The sequence below is a fragment of the Perognathus longimembris genome, chromosome 2 (assembly GCF_023159225.1).
Source record: "Perognathus longimembris pacificus isolate PPM17 chromosome 2, ASM2315922v1, whole genome shotgun sequence".
Taxonomy (NCBI): Eukaryota; Metazoa; Chordata; class Mammalia; order Rodentia; family Heteromyidae; genus Perognathus; species Perognathus longimembris.
In genome coordinates, this window is record NC_063162.1 from 15,091,948 (window position 1) to 15,104,260 (window position 12,313).

Consider the following 12,313-nt stretch of genomic DNA (forward strand, 5'->3'; position numbering starts at 1 on the left):
GAAAGGAAAGGAAAGGGGAGGGAAGGGGAGGGAAGGGGAGGGAAGGGGAGGGGAGGGGAGGGGAGGGAAGAAGGGAGGGAGGGAGGGAGGGAGGGAGGGAGGGAGGGAGGGAAGGAGGGAGGGAGGGAGGGAGGGAGGGAAAAAGGAAGGAAGGGAGGGAGGGAGGGAGGGAGGGAGGGAGGGAGGGAGGGAGGGAAGGAGGGAGGGAGGGAGGGAAGGAGGGAGGGAGGGAGGGAGGGAGGGAAAAAGGAAGGAAGGGAGGGAGGGAGGGAGGGAGGGAGGGAGGGAGGGAAGGAGGGAGGGAGGGAGGGAGGGAAAAAGGAAGGAAGGGAGGGAGGGAGGGAGGGAGGGAGGGAGAAAGGAAGGAAGGAAGGAAGGAAGGAAGGAAGGAAGGAAGGAAGGAAGGAAGGAAGGAAGGAAGGAAGGAAGGAAGGAAGGAAGGAAGGAAATTTTATACCAGAGAGCTCTCTTGCTACTTTCTACCACAGCATCCTCAGAGTCTTCATTCTGTAACCCAGCAGGGAGCCCTCCCCAGAATCCACTTGTATTGCCACTTGATCTCAGCATCCAGTCCTCAGAACTGTGGGGAATAAATTTCTACTGTTTATAATCCACCAAGCCTAACACACTTTGTTATAGTAACCTGAATTGAGTAAGACACAGCACATCAACCTACTTAGAAAAATTAAATTACATTTAATTAAATTAGGAAATGGATAATAATGGATGGGATGTTACCATGTTCCAGTGCCCAGTACTTGATGCCTATATTCTTGTTTAATTCTCACTGCAATCATAGGGTATACTGTTATCCCCCATTTCTCAGATGGGAAGACAGAAGGCCAGAGAATATATGCACATTGCACATTGCTGTACGCCTACTAAATGGCAAGGCTAGGATTCAAACCTAAGTCTGTTCAATTCCAGAGGGCAAACTCTAATGACGACATTTGTTCCTCAGTCACCTTTCATCCCTTCTTATGCAACTCAGAAAAAAAATGTATTCAAAGGAAACATAACTCATCCTACATGTGCATTTTCATCTGCCTTTCTGAGAGAAGGGCTGCAAGGAGGACCTCAGTATCCTGATCCAAGAAAATTCCCCCCTTTTTTTTTTAACTTCCAGCAGCAGGATCACATCCAAGGTAACATCCAGGACCTTCTCCTTAAAAATATTTATTGTTTATGAGTTGGACTAAAGAAACGCTTTGGGAAGGTAATGTGGTTAGAGAATTCAATTACAGAATACTGAAAAGGTCACGTTCTTAGGAAGAGGTTTGCCAAGATAATTGGATAATGACATTCTATAAGAAACAAAGGCAGGTCTGAAGATGAAAAGGTATGTGATAGGCCCAGTGGACTATGGGCAAAAATGATCATCACCTCTGCTTTTGATTATTAGAGAATGCAGAGTTTGCATTTCTGAAGCAAAGGAGTTTACCTCTCAAAAGACCACCGACCTCTCTTGCATCCATTTATTCTGAAAAGATGATCCCAGAGGAATAAAGGGACAGGAATTCATTTGCAGAGTCTTTGGGGATCAGGCCTTATTTGTTCCTTGTTATAAAATGTTAATACAAAATGGTAACAAGGCTACAGATTCTGTCATACTGCTGACACAGATGTTTTGGGAATGTCTCCAGGTGCAAACTTTAAAAATCGTTGCAGAGAGTGATTGAAAGAAATAGCATGTGTGTGTGCCTCACGCTGCCATGGTGTTGTTCCAAATGTCATCTTTCCTGGGAGGCTGTAAGCTGGCTCTCGGAATCCTGTAGTTTTCAGAATGAGAATGAACACTAGTGCAGGGAAGTTGCTAATCAGTCAGCCTCTAAGCTGCTTCAGGATGGGGGTGGGGGGCAAAGAGGAGAGAGAGAGAGAGAGAACCGCTGTGCCTGTATTCATAATTAATTTAAACTTCATAGATCTCTACTTCCACCTTTCATCCACTGTCCTGGAGACACAAACAAAGAGAAAGTCATCAGCATTTATTGCGCCAGTATCCTGGAGAAAGTGTGACAGAGACTCAACTGAAACTAGATTAGTGGAGAAGAGGCAGGATTGGCTTGTAGGACAAGCAAGCGTGGTGCTGCCTTAAGGACCTGAATCCTTTCTGAGCCCTCAGCGCCTGTCCCTGCCTCTCTGCAGATGTCAGTCCCATTCTCATCACCCACCGCATTACCATATCCATCGCTTCTACAAGGCTGGAGCCACAGCTGCGAATAAATAACGCTTGGTCTCCAGTGTGTTCTTTTCCCCAGCTTCAGTAATGTGGCAAATGTCTGCGAAGTGTGCAGCAGCCGTCCCTTCCATCCCCAGGACGTGACATTTGCTATGTGATGGTGCAAGGCATATTCCCCTTTGTTTTAAGGCTAAGCTAGTCTTCTCGTTTTTACTAAAATACAATAGAAACAACATAGTTTGATGTCTAACCGTCAGCATGAGAACACCTCAGCTTCCTTTTTTTTTTCTTTAACCCTCTCAGGACAGGACAGGGTAAACACATCTGGAGAAACAGGTCCAGACAACAGGCAACACCAAAGCCCTAGCTATGCCAGTGGACACATGCCAGAGACTCCAGATGTTCGAGACATGCTCCAGATGCTGAGACAACATCAGAGAGCACAGGTGAGACCAGTGTAAGAGCCACATGGGCAACTCACAAAACTGTACACCAAGCATCATGGCTGTCTAAAGTCACTGCATGGGTATGGTTTGAAACCCAGCAATAGGTAAAATACTTCTTTAAATACTAATCACTGTGCCCAAAGAGCTGAGTTATCATCAAGTGGCCCTATTGATCTACTTGTCGAGTGAGAGAAGGATAATGCTACTTCTAAAGCAGGAACCACTTCAGGGTGGGAACAAATAACAGCCTACAGTCATACTAAGCCTTTCTCATTCAGCAAGCATCACAGGTAAATTTTCACAGTGTTCCAGTACTACAAGATCAAGTGTTATCCTGCTCAGAGAGGTCTTAAGTCTTTCCCAGGGTCACAGAGCTAAGATGTGGCCAGATTAGAGTTTAGATGCAGCATTTCCAAATCTATGTCCAGTGATGTTTCTCCTAAAGACAGGCTTGGGAGGATGAGGAAGATATTCCACTTAATAATAATCATTCTATCCAAAACCAGACTACAGCCTCTCATCCAATGACAAGCTCCATGTGTGGCCTGCCCGCCCTCCCTGTCCACATTAATGGATGGGAACCATTGACCCAATGTGCTAATATAGCCATCACCACTGGCCACAATGAGGAGAAAGCAAACAGCAAGAAGGCAAGATTATAAATCACAAATATGGGGAACTGCATTAGATTAAGGTACAAGACCACTGCTGCCTTCACAAGAAAAATGATTTTAATTTAGAATGAAAATCGAAGCCCCTTCAGCAAGAGCCACCAGGAAGAATCCGTTCTGTGATATTGCCTGGCACCCCCCAAATGACATGGAGCACAATGAGCAGCCACAGTCCAGTTTCAATACATTAATGAGATCCTTCCATTGTTTTCAGCCAAAAATACCAGGATTGGAGCACTGGGACTTCCAAATATCCCACAATTATTAATTAACAATTGATTTCCTGGGTCTGATTTCAAGTTAATATAACCAGCATGAGATAAAGTGTCACCAAACTGAGTTGAAATAGTTTCAGCTTAAAAAGCAAGATTTAAAATTTTATGTTTTTTTTAAAAATCCAGGACTAAATTTATTACTGATGATTTCTTCTAATCTTCTTGAACATATTCAAGAGTTCTGAAGGACTCTCATTTAACACCTATCATTTGTAAGGGTCTAAACTATTTAAAAGGGAAAAGTAAAACCAGGCACTGGTGGCTCATGTCTGTAATCCTAGCTACCCAAGAGGCTGAGATCTGAAGATCACGGTTCAAAGCCAACCCAGGCAGGAAAGTCTGTGAGACTCTTTTTTTTTTTTTTTAGTGAACTAATTTAATTTATTCACTTATTGCTGTGCAGGGCCTTGCACATGCTCAGTAAAGTGCTGTGCCAATGAACCACTCCTCAGTTCTATTATTGAATATTTAAATTGTTTCTATCCTTTTTATTTATTTGAGGAATGGTACTGGCATTTCAACTTAGAACTTGAGGTACACCTGTAGCCCTTTGCTTCAGTTATTTTTCAGACAGGATCGTGTGTGTGTGTGTGTGTGTGTGTGTGTGTGTGTGTGTCTGTGTGTCTGTGTGTCTGTGTGTCTGTGTATGTCTGTGCGCTAGTCCTAGGGCTTGAACTCAGGACCTGGGCACTATCCCTGAACTTTTCTTTTTCTTTCTCAAGTCTAGTGCTCTACCACTTGAGCCATACCTCAACTTCCAGCTTTTTGGTGATTAATTTGGATGAGTCCTGTAGCTCAAGTGATAGAGTGGCTAGCCTTGAGCACAAAAGCTCAGAAAAGTACCCAGGCCCTGAGTTCAAGCCCCAGAACTAGCACCAAAAAATAATAATAATAATATAAAATAAAAATAAATAGGAAAAGAACATTAAGTTCACTAAATACAAATTTTGAAAGCATAAGAAAAAAATTAATTGAAACCCATTACTCGCCAGGTACTAGTAGCTCACGTCTGTAATCCTAGATATTCAGGGAGCTGAGGTCTGAGTATCCCAGTGTGAAGCCAACCCTAGCAGACAAATTTAAGAGACTCTTATCGCCAATTAATTAGCAAAAAGCTGGAAGTGGAGGTGTGAGATATGGTTGAAGTGGTAGAGCATCAGCCTTGAGCAGAAAAATCTAAGCAAGAAACAATGCGGCCCTGAATTCAAACCCCATATTAGAACATATGCGTGTGTACATGTGCACACGTGCATATGCGTGCATGCACACACACATATACACACACATAACATGATAACTTTGATCAAGCAATAAATTAACATTGAATCTTTCTGGCAACCAAAACAAAACAAAAAGTAAGAATAGGAAAAAATCTCTACAAAAGGAGGCATATTGCTCATTAGGAAGAAAATGATAATTCTGTTTTTAAAAAAGAATTTTGTTATATATTTGATAACAGTGATTTAAGTGAGTTAATTGTCGCCTTTGTTAAAAAGTTTTACAAGCTAACCAAAGAAATCTAGAAAAGTCATCAAGGTAAACATTTTTACAGTCACCCCAAAAGCCCAGCAATCAGCCACAAATCCTGTTTTGCTTCAGCCTCTTTCCTATGCATGTGATGCTTCTACGCTCAATTTAAATTCCCAATGCTAAGTAATTTTATGTTCTAGTACTTTATATTATAACCATTACTCTATTTTATTGAATATTATTGCCTTCATGAACAATGATTGCAGAATATTTTACTGCATTAATACTCCTCATTTTACTCAAATGTTGCCTAATTATTACATATTTTAATCTGTTGTCACAATTATAAATAAAGCCACCAGACTAACTTTAGGTACCAAGGTCTTACTTTGCATAAGCAATCCTCTTAGGATAAACTCCACGAGTGTGTGTGTGTGTGTGTGTGTGTCTGTGTGTCTGTGTGTCTGTGTGTGTGCCTGCACTGGGGCTTAAACTCAAGGCTGACACTCTTCCACTTGAGCCATAGTTCCACTTCTGTCTTTTTGCTGGTTAGTTGGAGATAAGAGTCTCACAAATTTTCCTACCCAGGCTGGATTCAGACCTCTGTCTTCAGATCTCAGCCTGCTAAGTAGCTGTCAGCCTGAGCCACCTGTGCCCAATAAACAAATCTATTTTGCTGACTTTATTTCTGATTTAAAAGAAATCTGTCATTAATCATGGACAACTGAGAAACTTTTTTTTTAAGTACGAGAAGCAGAGTTGTCCTGGTCTGCACAGGCTTTGGGCCACTTGTCTCTTGGCTCAGTTTTGTAGGGCTGGAGGTCAGAGTGTATCAAAAATAGTATGTGCTTCTTCATATACTAATTAGAGCTAAACTATCTTCCCATTTCTGTAACCTGTTCTTAATGGCATGGCAACTTTATACCACTGGACTAATCAAAACTGACTCTACCAAAGGAATCTTTAAACCAGATCTCCTAAGGAGTCTGACCTGAACTGAATGAGCCTTCAGAACAGAGGTCTTTCTTTGGATGTCAGGAGCCACCTTGGGCCCCACATTCGTGTTTTGTTCAGCTCAGACAATGCTTTTTTGTGCTTTTCATTGTTTGAAATGTTTTCATTGCCAGCATTTTGAAAGTGAGTCACTCCATTTAAACTCTGGGTTTGCCCTTGCACAATTAAACAGTGTATGGATACAGAGCGTCGTTGACATTGGCAGTGACAGGCCAGAGCTGAGGAGAGATGGCTTCCATCAGATCGATGCAGTCTAGACCCTGTGTTCTGCCGGATCCCAGGTCATGAATTTGTGTGGGTGGAAAGTGTGTCCAGCACTGGGCAGGAACAAGGCACATCTGCCAAAAGCTGCCTCCTGGGTCTGCAGTGAAAATGTTCTCAGAGCAATAAATTTGGGGAACAGGTGAAATGAATTGAGATAGCCAAGCAAGTTCTTCTGGGTTAGCTTAGGTCCCGGACAACCTCTCTCAATGGCTTCTGTATTCACAGGAAGAGATTAGATAGACATCATGGTTCCTAAATACCCATCCTGCATATCAAGCCATTACTTAAATCAAGTCCTTGGTTCCCGGTGTCCTGGTTAAACTTCTGTTTGCCTTGCTAGGCCTGCAGACTCAGGATTAAGAGCTCAAAAAGCTCCCAGCACAGTGGGACAAGTCATCGTGAGTACCCAGTCCCGTGGGAAGGCATACTACCCTAGTTCATTCTAGTCCTGACAAAACACTGGACAATTTCAGTAGACATATTTCCCCACAAGGACAATTTCTGTGGAAACATTCACATTCTCTCCTTTCATGGAATGTGGATAGCACTTTCTCCATCTTCTTTCTTGGCATTACAGAAAGCAGTAGTACCCTGTGGTAGGAAGACTTTCTCTCCTAGGGGAGCATTAATAACAGGGTAGCATGCGCCTGTATCTGCTTGAAAGTATTTATTATAGCTGTAACTCTGTCAATGTGCAAACTTTCAGAGTTTTATTTATTCCTACTCTCGTCACACAGAGAGGATCAGATCATTTACCATTCTGCATCTTCTGTCAGGCATTCCCTCCCCCCCCCGCCCCCAGATATAAGGCAAATGGTTTTGGAATGGTGGATTTATGCAGCTTGTAAACCTTGGGAAGGGATCAGAGAAACAAGCCTACAGAGTGGCCCATGTAAAGCAAAAATTACACCAGCAAGATGGCCATTGGCTGAGACAACAGGCACAAGACAGCCTGGGTAGAATAGCCAATAGAGAACCATCATTTCTCTGTTCTCCAGCCAGCTGTGGGCAACACAAGCTGATCACTCCTCCCCACATACTCCCTGCTCAGTCTTCATGCCCAGCCCCTCCAATGGGACATTTGATAGCCAAAAATAACATCAAAGCATCCACGGGCCTGCCACATCAGCTTGTGTGTCATCTATGGTCCTTAGAAGCCACATTTAGGGCATTCTGTGTTTGCCTTAACTATCACTGCAGCATCACATGTCTGAGACTTAGGCTATAAGACTGGCTTACTATGTTGTTCACTAGAGTGCCTCTATTTAGCTAGCAATCACTAGATGACCAGCAATCTCAAAGTAAGTGGGAGTCTTATATGGAAGCTAGGCCCTAAGAGCCAGTGTTTATGACACAAGAAAGAAACTGAATCAATTTTTAAGATATTATTATCCTTAAGTAGTGTACAAAGAGATATCAAATTCAACATGTCAATTTGTGAGTCCAATGCATCTTCATCAATGTGACCTTGCACCATTCTCTCCCACAAATGGATTTCTATGATTTAGCCTCAGAAACCATTAGTTCTACTAGTTTGTATTTTCCAAATCAGATTCACAAGTCAAACCAGATTCAAAGGAGGAGACAAAGATAATCAACTCTGAATGGGAAAAGTAATAAAAAAAAAATTCAGCCACTTTTTCCCCCAGTCCTGAGGCTTGAACTCTGGGCCTGGGCCAGGTCCCTTAGCTTCTTTTGCCTAAGGCTATCACTCTACCACTTGAGCCCCAGTGCTACTTCTGGCTTTCACTGTGATTTAAGTAGAAGTGATAGAACTTCCACCTAGCATGCACAAAACCCGGGGTCTGATCTCCAGCTCCATTAAAAATAGGTGTTTTTCAATTCCTACAAACACAACTCACAGTGGTAGATATGAAGTCATTCCAAGGTCTTTCCCAGGAGGCAGTGTGCTCACAGTGTGCTCACAATCACACTCGTAACTATCCTTGTTATACATTTTCCTGACCATGGTTTAAATTATGTTTCCTTCAGGCACTTTGCTAGCCTCAGAACATCTGCTGATATGAAAGACTGCCCAGAGGCCTTTTGTTCTAAATTTCCCTAAAACAAGACAAAAAACAAAGGAGTAGTTTATTCTTCAGAGCATCTTTCTCAACCCACATTTGACTCATTGAAGAAGCCAAATGGTCATTTCAACACAGCCTGAAATCCTGTAGTTGTATTGTTGGCTCCATCATACCCTTGGTTTCCATCTTACTACAGATCACAGCACTGACAACTTCCCAGTACAACATAGTAATGTTCTCCTTCCCTTAATTCCCAACACATTGTCTTTCCTTCAACCCCTCACCGGTCTCCTCAAGGCTCATCAAGCAAAGCCAACACTTGTTTTGAGTTTTTATTATGATGACTCTCATTTCCAGATTCCACGCCACATTCTTAACATTGCATGTAGCAAACTGCCCTACAGCTCAGTGGTATAACCCTATCTTTATGTTTACAGATAGTGGGGGTCAGGAATTAGGAAATGGCAGAGCTGTTCTTGTCTGCTGCCCGGCGACTAAATCCTTAGTTGAGATGACAGGTATGACTGGGGAGAAAAGTTAGAACAGCTGGTTTGAGGACCAATTCCAAGAGTACTCCTTCACCCAAAAAACTAGAACCCAGGATAGAATGGAGGAATGAGGCCAGGTGTGGACTACCTGCTAGAAACCCAACCGTGGCTTCTCCAGCATGACAGTCTCAGAGCTGTGCCTTTCCCATACAGCCTAGGACTCCAGGAACAAAGAGTGCTCTGCACCCTAAGGTCTTTTTATGACCTAATCAAAGCTCTATGGCTCTGTGTCCAGTGTATTCTTATCATCCAAGCAGCCACAAGTGAAATCTCAATGAGATATGCTGGAGAAGGAGCACATATGTACGTCTAACAGCATTTATTGCCAAATGTGTAGTCAGCAACAGAGATGCAGAAGCTGGAATGAAAACCCTCCTTGAACAGTGTATGCAAACTGAAAAGTTCATTATTATCCATCTGAAGAGATATGGGACCATATCCAAGAACCATAAAAGGCAAAATAAACACTCATCCCCTGCAAGCAGAGCTCAAAAAGAAGCCTTAAGGGGGAAAAAAATCACACAGAGTAAGATCAATTTCCAAAAAAAAATTAAGGCTACCTCTTGCAAAAGAAGGAGAATCATGCAGAAATGACAGTGTCATGCAATGTGACATAGCCTTATTTCCTTATCTTTAAAGAGAAAAAAAAATCACCAAAAACGTCTATCTGGCTTATTTGTTTATTTGATTCTATACAGGGAAGATTTCACCCTATAATCCTAGAGGAACTATTTGCTAAGATTTAAGTGATTAATTAAGAGAAATAAAAATCTCCTTGTCAGGAAGGGTGACAGAGGGGCCTCTGCCATTCTCTCCTATGTTACAGGCACTGAACTGTGAGTTGGGGAACTTGGTTCTAACCCTAGGTGACCACACTAGAGCTCAGGAAGGAATTAATTGCCCAAGGGGTTCCAAGGAATCAGAGCTTCTCAAGCTAAGGAGCCTGGAAGACAAGCATTCCATGAGTGCATGGCAGTTTTCTTCTTCTAAAATCAAATAGCAATATTCTAAATTGCAGAAGATGACATCAACATATGTTCTCCTCTCAGTTAATAACATTTCCCCATAAATGGTTTTTTAGCCATGGGTACATTTTGTCCCTTTATGATAGCTTAATCATTAGGCTTGATACGTTACAAAATATTATATTTCACTGTGGCCCAAAGAGCACCATGAATTCCAAAGACTTCACTGCTGATCCAAGCTTGTGAATGACCTCAATATGTTTAGAAGTTGGATGTCTTCTCATCTTTTCCTTTCTGCAGAAGTGTACTCTGCCACAACCCTCCCACACAGGCCTTTGTCGAGAGAATAATGAACACAGGGGAAGGGCCTGGCTACTTCTCAGGGAGCATGCCGGACCTTCATAATGACATTTACTAAGGAAAAAAAAAAAAGATAATCTGGATGGGGAAATTTCCAAGATATTTTCTTCTTCATTTTGGCTTACCCATGTCATCTTATTTTTCCAGCAATAAACATGGATTTCTTGTTCACAGATGAAGAGGAAAAAACAATCTGGTCAATGGCTCTTTTCCCTCAATATCTTTTTAAGACATTTTTACAGCCCCAGTGGGATTGATGGTAGGACAAACAAGAGCAGAAGTTGCATCCAGCCAGCGACGAGTGAACAGTGAGAGCCCTGGCTCCCAGGAGGGCTCCAAGACTGGCTCAGAACAAAGCTCCCGACGCAGCTTTTCTGCTTTCTTCTGACTGTGGTGTCCTTTAAGCACCACAAGGATCCATGAACTGTCTATGCAGGCATTCTCGGAACAACTCCTCAATATAGAGAGATTTTTAATGCGCTGGAGAAGCAGACAAAGGGGCTGTCTCAAACAAGAGCTTCATTCTCTACTCTCCCTACCTGCAATTAAGACAGATACACCATCTTCTCAGACTCAGAAGCTGGTTCCCTGCTAGCTGGCTTTATCTACATAATAAGATATGGTTGAGAATATTGCTTTCTGACCCAAAATATGAAAATAACTTTTTAGTTGAATAAAGCTCTCCAAAATTCCTCCTGCTACAATTGTTTCACAGGTGATACAACCTAGTCTAGGCAAGGTACATCGGTATATAGGATCTGTTGCCATGGTCCCTGACACCACCAAATAAGCTAAATGTTGGGTCCTAAGGGCAGAGGAATAGACAATGAAGGGAGGAAGAGTGAGGAGAATGTCGTCATTGTGGTACATTGTATGTACCACAAAATCAAGAAAAGTAAGGAAAGGAGTGAGTTGAAGCAGGATGAGAATGTTGAAGGGATGACACTGATCAAGATGCTTTGTACTCATAAACTGTTTTCTTAAATGGCACCTCCATTGGGTAACTATTTAAACATAATTTTTAAAAGAAAAGAAAAGAGTTGGATTTGCATTGACTGTTATTTTCTGGCTATTAGTCTTGGGTAAATCAATACAATACTCAACTTCCTCCTTTCTCTAAAGTGGGGATTGCAGCACTCTGTTTTACAAAGAAATAATGTACAAGGGAAGTCACTTAGAAAATTCTAACCCTGAATGCTACTTCAAACCCTTCAAAAAGCCCAAGTACCTTCATTTCTGAACAGCCTCCCTAACAGTGCAACAAAGATATCATACCTTAGCTACATCCCACGATAAATGCAAATGTATGTGTGAATGCAAATAAAAAATATTTTGATAAATGTATATACAATAGCCGGGAAGTGAAGGGGAACATCAAAATGGATAGACAAAGGATAAAAGACAAACCAGTGCAACAGCAATACTTATCAAACTATATGCTGTAATCAACTGTACAACTCATGGGGGGGGGGGAGGGAAGGAAATGGAGAGGGGGAAGGTAGGAGAAAAAAGAAAGAGGAGGTAACAAGTTGGATAAGAAATGTACTCAATACCTTATATGTGAAACTTTAACCCCTCTGTATATTACTCTGACAATAAAAAATAAATAAATAAATTGGCAAAAAAAACTATATGCTGTAAACCAACTGTACAACTCATGGGGAGGGAGGAAAAGGAAATGGGGAGGGGAGAAGGTGGGAGAAAAGTGAGGCAGGAGGTAACAAGTTGGATAAGAAATGTACTCACTACCTTATGTATGAAATTGGAACTCCTCTGTGCACTTTGACAATAAATAAATTAATAAAAAATATTTTAAAGAAGATTTTTATAATTTGGCCTTTGAAATATGGCTCTGAATCATTTTTCAATTGGCTACTTCTCCATCCTTATTATATATATTCAACCTTTGTGAAAAAGGAGAAAGAATCTAGCCTATACATTGTTTCTTTTTGTTGTTGCTGTTGTCTTTTCTTTTTTGGTACTGGGGATCGAACCCAGGACATTGTACTTGCTAGGCAAGTGCCTTGCCACTGAGCTACATCCCAGCCCTGAATTGTTTCTTACTATGATTAAAAAGTTTTTATAAATCGGAAA